Raw genomic sequence first — 8,803 nt, 5'->3', positions numbered from 1 at the left:
ATCTAGGGCTGAATTTGTAAAGAAACTACATAAGAAGGTTAAAACACATATACAACAACAAAATGAGAAAACTACTTTAGAAAGAAGCATAGGTAAGAAAAACCTCATTTTTTAGGGAGGAGATTGGGTTTGGCTTCATTTGAGAAAGGAAAGATTTCCTTCTCAAAGGAAGTCTAAAATCAATCCAAGAGAAGATGGTCCCTTTCAAGTCCTCCAAAGAATCAATGATAATGCTTACAGGTTAGATCTTTCTAGTGATTATGGAGTAAGTAACACTTTTAATGTTAGTAATCTTATTCCTTTTGCAGGTTATGATGAGGAAGATGACCCTACAAATTTGAGGAAAAATCCTTCTCAAGAGGGAGGGGATGATAGACCATGGGCCAAGGGCCCAATCACTAGAGCTATGGCTAGGAGCATTCAAGAAGAGGTGGACCTCTTGAAGACTAGTGGGCTTCTCAAGCCCAAGGTATTCTTAACTTGGACTACTCTATCATGAAGAGAAGGCCTAGTTCTACTTGTGTATATTTTGTACATAGTTCTCTTGTATAGGTTATTTTTGCCTTTGTATTTGTGAGGCACTTTACTTGCTTTTATTAGTCATTGTATATTGGTTTTAGGGTGGGTTACTTGGAGAGTTTAACTCCATTTAACCTCCCTTGTTGATACATTCATTTTCTATTTTTCAGTAGGGAAAAAGGGGTGACATTTAGCAATGCTTGAGGGTGTGATTAGAAATTGGGCCAGAGTTGGGCCTAGGCAAAATTTTACATATTAGACTCATTTTTCTCCTAATTTTTCATAGATTTAATTTAGCTAGGTCTCATCATCATATGATGAACCTAACTAAACCAAATCAACATTTTTAAAATAAATCAAGTGAGCAAAATGTAGTCATGAGTCATGGCCGCCTAGCTCATTCCTTCACTACTTGGCCGGATTTTTGAGTCATTCTCTTCAAGTTTAGAAACTTGCTCTCCAGGTTTCTAAACCTTGGGTGGTTAGGCCGACATTACCATGGTTCCAAGTGAACCATGGTCAAGGTTAGCTTGCTCTCCAAGTTTTAGAAACCTTGGACGGTTAAGCTAAACCTTACCATGGTTCCTAGTGAACCATGGTTAAGGTTAGCTTGCTCTCTAAGCTACCTCTCCCTATATATTTGTAAACCTCACCTATTCTCTCACTTTTGATGAATGAATTCAGAAAATTCTCTTAGAATTCTCTCTTCTCTTAAGTCACAAAACCGTGGAGACAATTCTCTCTAGGTTTCTTTCAAAGGAACTTCAACATTTGAGCAAGGTTCCTTAAGCTTCTCCATCTTCAAGGAGTGGTCGAACCCCCTCCATTGTTCAACCTCCATTGGAGCTTCTTCAATGGAGTTTTCCCTCTCATTCACGTGTTCAACCTCAAGAGGAAAAGGTCTTGGACGGTTCAACTTGAAGAACATCAACCTTTCTCCAAGTAGTTCCATCAATAACGTGGCATCATCTTGAGTTGATTGAGTGACTTGTGTTAGGAACACATTCAAGTGCTCCTCGGGGTCGATTGATCCGTCATATTTATCAATGGGTAAGCTCTTCCAATGGTCAAGTTGGGTGGATTCCATTATTCTCCAGGAGAATGGGTGTTTGAGAGAGTTTCTTGTAGTGTTGTCTTTACCGCTCACCAAAGAGGTGGCAAGTGTCCGGGAAACTTGATTAGTTGGGACATGATAGATCGACTCTTCTAAGGGCGTAGGAGTGGTGGGGATCTAGGTTTTTGTTTAAGCTCTTGAGCTCGACATTTTGACGTCGAAGGTCGGCCATTTCCCTAGCATCAGCCTCTTGCTGCTTGTGTATAATAGCCATCTCTTTGCACAGCAGGCGTAGGTCATCATTACAGTTCGATGGGTCCTTCATGCTTACTCGGCCCTCCTATTCTATGGGTTCCTGTCGCATCTGGTGCATTCCGTAAGTGTACCGCTCTTGTCCAGGCATGCCGAGATGGTGTTCAGTATTAGGGGGCGGCTGGGTTGATGTTGAAGGTCCTTTGCGTGTAGCTACCATGTCTTAGTCTCAGTTGATGGAGTTTAAAGGGGCTGAAAAAGACTCTTCAGCCCCACAATGGGTGGCAAATTTTCCTGTATTAGGAGACACACCTTGCTAATCACTTAATTATCACGATCTCGGCTTCAGGCCATGGCCTTCAAGCTTCACTCTATGTAGTCCGAGGTGGTGGGGGTGCCTACAAAAGACACTATGATGCTCAAGTCAATAAGGGATCGATGTATTAAATGCAGTAATTGAGTTGAATTACATACCTTATTGGGGTCTATTTGTTAGAAATGAATGGCTCAATCCAAGAGGGGGGTGAATTGGATTCTATGACACTTTAAAATTTTTCAGTTTTTAGAATCTTTATTTCAATTTAAACCTTTCTAATACGAATTCTCAAAGAAGTTCCTTGAAAGACTTGCTAATGGGAATGAGTCCTATATGCTTTCTTGATTAATCTTTGATAAAGTTCAAAGTTAAGAACACTTAATATCCAACACTTTGATTCAAATTAAAGCAATGTTGTACATACAAACATATTAATCAAGATTATTCACTTTAACACTCAACCAAGATTTTGCTTAAAGTAAAAGATAAGGGTGAGAAAAGAATGCGCAAGTCTTTTATCCTGGTTCAGCCACTCCACATGTGACCTAGATCTAGTCCTCAATCATAACCTGATCAAGATTTGTTCCACTATCTCAATGAAGAAGTTTTACAAGATAACCACTTTCTTGACCCCATGAAAGCACTTCTTGTAGAAACCCACTACAAGAATTCCTTACCACATGAGACACCTACTCAAGATTTCCCTTACACAATACAAAGAATTAAGGAACGAATTCACCTGGAAGCTGAACACATCAGACTGTGAATTCCAAAAGAAAATCTCAATCTTTCTCTCCCAAGAATGTGATGATGATGATGATGATGATCTTCTTTCAAAGCATTTCAAAAATGTTTTACTTCTTGGTTTCACAAAGAAAACACTCCAAGAAGGTCACAAAGACTTCACAATAACGTTTTTCTTTTTTTGATTGTTAACTCATTCTCTATTTTGAAGTTTCAATGTGTGAAAACTATTTATAACATTTTCAAAACCAGATAATCGATTATTTTAAAGGATAATCGATTATTTTGTTCTTCATGATTTCTGGAAATTACTCAAGAACAGAATAATCAATTATTTTGCAGGATAATCGATCGATTATTCCAGAGAGTGCTTCCTGGGATAATCGATTATTTCACAAATAATCGATTATTACAGCAAGGCTTCCTTTCACCTGTTGCTAGAATAATCGATTACATTTAATGATAATCGATTATTTTGAGTTAGTTTTCAAAAACTCAGTTTTATATCTCAAAATAACTTTCCAAGTATTTAAATCATCATCATACTCACTCTCAGTCAAATTAGATTAACTCATGCACAAAACACACATGCAAAATAAGCTAAACAAATCAATACAACTTATGAACTATCCCTATTACACATAATAGTCATATCTTTTTCTTGACTTGTTTTTGACTTGTTGATGTCCTTGGTCAGCTTTGATTCTTAGAATCCACCTTTTGTTATCATCAAAACTTTCATACTCCAAGTTTGAGTTGATTCACTACTCCATGAATCTCAACATTATTTATACTAGTTGTAGTTGGGCCGTAATTAGGGAATAGTCCCCAAAAATTTAGGGGATTAAACTGCATATTAGGTAAATTAATCTCATCTTAATTCACATGACTTGGTTTTTTATTACTGAGCATGCTGACCTTTTGAACCGAGTTGGCCGACCCAGATATTGCCAAGTCGATTGAGTCAGTAGCCTTAGTTGTACCAGAAAACTTAGTGTCCTAGTATAAAAGACATGTGGAGGAAAGTGTACTTGACAGGACCGTCAATCTTGCCAATTTACCATAGTTAGCCAACATGGTTAAAACTCTAATCGAAATCTCCACAACTATACAAAATACTAAAAGAGATATAGAATCTCCCTGCCATACCTTTACCATAGGGGAAGAAGGCATGAGGTTTGCCATTAACTATAATAGACGTCTTAGTAGACTAATACCATAGCAGACACTCAATTAAAAAGAAACAATTAGTAAAACTAAAAGCTTTAAAACATTAATAAGAAAGTTACAATCTAATATGTCAAAAGTATTTGGAATGTCAATTTTCAAAGCAATGATACCAAAATAGTTTTTCTTGTCAAGCAAATTGTGGGAGACTACCTGTTGCGGGATTTCTTGGTCTATGACTAGTTATTGTTGTGGTTATTGGTTACCAAATTAATTTTGTCTTGCTTATAATCTTTCTTTTCTTTCCTTTATTCTTTTTTTTCCTACTGAATTTCGTTGTGAATGTTTATTTGCATTATTCCTTCAAAGTATATGAACGTTTTACCCTTTTTTTTTGTCAACTTTAATTGTTGCTTTCAATGAAAATATCTTTTAAAAATTTATCATCAATATAGTTTAAGTATATATTAAACATTAATTACTTTTCTCTTTTCTTTACACTAATTAATTATTTTCTTAATACTACTTAAATAATGAATATTTATTTAAAATTTTTGAAGAGTCTGAAATTTAAAAACCTTAACTTGACTTGTAAAAAAAATTCATTGTTCAAGTTTAGCTCATTTTTAATTCATTTATAATTTGATTATTTTTACTTCTTTAAAATTTCTCTTAAATATTTTTATTAACTTTATTAATATAGCATTTGATAATTATCTTAGTACTAGTTAATCAATTACGTACTAATAAAAAAATCTACTTAACATGTTATATGCGCAATTAAAAATTTACAGACTTAAATTTCCCTAATTCATTGAATAAAAAACGTATAACTTATTAACTTCACAAAAATAAAAAGAATCTAAAATAAATTTCACATTTTTTAAGAGGCAACAATACTTTTTTATTTTGAACACACAAAGTGCATAATATGAATTCTTTTGGTAATTCTTAAAAAAACCAAAAAATCCTATCCTTTGCAGCAACATGAGTTGTTGACACACTGACCGCCCCCAGGAAAGTGCATATTTATACAATATTGGTTACAAGCAGTAGCGTCTGGACAATACTTCTCTCCCAAGCAATACAACCAACTTCCACCATCCAATTTCTCATCTGCTATCACTTGCCCTGCAATAAAACATATTATAACATTTGAATAGTTCAGAACAAGTTTCATGTCCAAATCGTTATCGATAAATTTATTAATGAATAATTTGTAATAATAATATTTATATCTATTACAAAGAAGATATATTCGTGATTACATTTTTTGATTTTTACTTTTATTGTTAGCTTTTAATTAAAATTATTCTATATGGCTACCTATTTTCAAATTTTTATTTATTTTTTTGCAATTATTTAAATATATAGAAAGATACGAAGAGACACTTTCCTACTAGTAATTATAAAAAAATTATTTAATAGTAACCCTAATTGTGTACTGAAACTAGGACAAGAAATAACATTTTAATGTGATTACACATGAATCGGATTTGATTAATCATTTTTTTCCATAAAATGCTCGAAATTTTAATAGAATCAACAAAACATATAGGGTTAAAATTAAAAGAATATTAATACATTTGAGATTTTTAAGATAATTACAAAACTAACATGAAACAATTTGTCAAAAACAATGAAATAGATTCTTATATATTAAGGGGGAGTTTTCATATTATGAAAAGCACAGTAAAATAGACATGGTAAATTTAAGAAGACATCAATGCATTACTATTGATCTGAAACAAATTTCAAGAAAACAATGTAAGAAGTTTGTTTTCCAGATTGCTCTAATTTATTTGCAAAATTCAAAATTATTGAGATAATCATGTAAACAGTGTAACTTAGTTATTGGATAATTCGTTACCTGAAACCAAAACCAAAGCAATACATAGAAATCCCAAGAAAATGTTTAGATTGAGCATCTTTAGTGCCATTGTAAAGTTTTTTTTTTTCTCTTGCTTTCTGGATAGATGGATTAGCACACTCTGCTTGAAGGCTATTTAAGATGCACAGGTAAATTAATACAAATTATGAGAAAAAGATATATAAGGAAACCGGTGAAACTTTTATAATAAGAAATTAAAAATATTTTGATGAAGATTTTCACTATTAAAATTCTATACCTTTCTTTTATTATTTAATTTTTTCTCTTATTTTAATTAAATACAGCTGATCTGGAAGAAAAAATCAAGAAAATAAATTATAAAAATGGTACAAAAATAAAAATGATAGAATAATTTTCTTATAAAAACTGAGAAAACATACAAAAAGTGAAAAAGAAAATAAAAGAAAAGATAAATAAAGTAACAAATATGATGTAAATATATTGTATTATGTTTGATTCTTTGATATAAATAAAGGTACTATTGGAAGTTAAATAATTTTTTCAATGTCATAATTATATTGATATTTTTTCTATATAACATTTATAAGGAGAATAATTCTCCTAATTTTCAGCAATGTATTTTTATTAAATGATTTTTTAATCATTGTAATGAGAAAGATTTACTTTGTATTTTTAATAAAAGAAAGACATAAAGACTAAAAAGTTATGATTTTTTCAAAAGAATATATAATTGTGTTGCATGATTGCTAGCTAGTAATTGATTTTAATATTTTGTTTTATTTTATTGTTTCATGCATTTTCTAAAATAATAAAATAAAGTGTTACTAAAATATGTCTTTTAAATTTTATTTTGTATGAAGTATTTATTTTTAGATTATATACATGGTACAAAAATTAGTGTAGATCTTGAGATTAAATTGATGTCTAAAGATACATCAAGAGAAATGTCATTTTTACAATGATTTCTCAATTTGAAAATATGTTATATTTTTTTATACATCTATCATGCTCCTCAAGTAGCAATATCGAAAGATAAAATGGAGATTAAGAAATATCTTAAATTGATATTATTGTTTCTTGAAGACTAAATAAAATAATGAGATTTATTATGCATGAGACCATTTTAGCTAGCATTGTTTAATTTCCTGAAGTGAATGTACCAACATATTAATTTTTTGTCTTCTCATATTCATTAATGTGATAAGATAATGTTATATGGTACTACAAAATATCGTTGAATGTTCTAGAAGAGCTAGTATATTGTTATTGGGAGAAATGAAGTTGCATGCTAAAAATGTATTATATTCTTCTAAATCTTATAGAAACTTATTAAGTTTCAAAGATGTTCATTTAAATGGGTATTATATTGAAACTGATAATGAAAAAAATGTAGAATATCTTTATATCACGAAGCTTTACTTGAATAAAAAGCAAGTATTGGAAAAATTACTCACTTTCTCCTATGGTCTGTATCGCACGTATATTAATCGATTGAAACACATACTATTATAAACCTGAACTTTACAAATTAAAATAAATTTGAGGTTTGGCATGACCGATTAGGTCATTCGGGGTCTATCATGACGCAAAAAATAATTAAAAATTCACATGGACATTTATTGAAGAGTCAAGAGATTCTTCAATCAAATATTTTCTTATGTACCTCTTGTTCTCAAGGGAAGTTAATAATTAGACCATCACCAATAAAAATTGGAAATGATATTATCTTATTTTTAGAATGCATGTAGGGAGATATTTGTTAGTCAATATACCCACCTTGAGGACCATTTAGATATTTTATGGTTTTAATTGATGCATCAACAAGATGGTTACATGTTTATTTATTATCAACTTGCAATTAGGTGTTTTGGAGATTACTAGCTCAACTAATTAGATTAAGAACTCGTTATCTTACTATCCAATGAAGAAAATTTGTCTGGATAATGCTAGTGGATTCATATTTTATCCTTTTAGTAAGTATTATATGTCCATTGGAAATGATATTGAACATCTAGTAATACATATTCATACACAAAATGGACTTGTAAAATCATTCATCAAACATTTAAAATTGATTGCAAGACCATTACTTATGAGATCAAAACTTCCACTTTCAAATTGGGGGCATGCAATCTTGCATGTTGCAATATTAATTTTCATTAGGCCAACAAACTATCACAAATTCTCTCTTTTATAGTTAATTAGTCTTAGTGAGCAACCCAATATTTCTCATTTAAGAATCTTTGAGTGTGTTGTATATGTTCCAAATGCCTACCTCAAAGAACTAAAATGGGTCCTCAAATAACGTTGAGAATATATGTTGGGCATGAATCTCCATCTATGATAAATTATCTTGAACAATTAACCAGGGATATATTTATAGTTCGATTTGTATTGAGTTGATTTTTCCAACATTAGGGAGAGAAAATAAGCAATGGGAAAGAGGATATTAGTTGGAATGAATATAATATTGATCCTCAAACTAAACATTATGAATAAAAAGTTCAAGAGATAATTCATTGACAAAAGTTTAACCAAAAGAATGGTTAAATCATGTATATCAATTGTTAATGCTGTAAAAAAATTGATGTCCCTATTGGGTTATATTACAAAAAGTCTTAAATACGCATGAAGTGTGGTAGACTTATTGATTCCAAAGATAAGAAATTCTTGATTTAGAAAATGAGCTAAAAATCAAGATGGTCAAATCAAGGATATATAAAAATTCCAAAATATTTTTTTGACATAAATAATAAGTTTTAGAAGAACTCAAGTACTTGAAATTTGGTAAAAACAAAGAGATCAAATTATGTCATGAATGAAAATATAATGAAACCAAAATGAAGTCAACATTGACGGTGTATTTGCATATATTATAGAACTAAATGTAATAAATAAT

At 30.9% G+C, this 8,803-nt stretch overlaps 1 long non-coding RNA gene across 1 annotated transcript; it reads right to left on the bottom strand.

Annotated features, from left to right (window-relative positions):
• Positions 1 to 4,931: 4,931 nt before the first annotated feature.
• LOC145956559 (uncharacterized) lies at positions 4,932 to 6,035 on the bottom strand. The gene is made up of 2 exons (XR_014432805.1): positions 5,923 to 6,035; positions 4,932 to 5,183 (listed from the first exon to the last, which is right to left on the bottom strand). It is a non-coding gene; the product is annotated as an uncharacterized LOC145956559 (long non-coding RNA).
• Positions 6,036 to 8,803: the final 2,768 nt, after the last annotated feature.

The sequence above is a fragment of the Cajanus cajan genome, chromosome 3 (genome assembly GCF_000230855.2).
Source record: "Cajanus cajan strain Asha chromosome 3, NIPB_CcT2T_4, whole genome shotgun sequence".
Classification (NCBI taxonomy): domain Eukaryota; kingdom Viridiplantae; phylum Streptophyta; class Magnoliopsida; order Fabales; family Fabaceae; genus Cajanus; species Cajanus cajan.
This window is presented reverse-complemented; position numbering and strand designations above follow the sequence as displayed.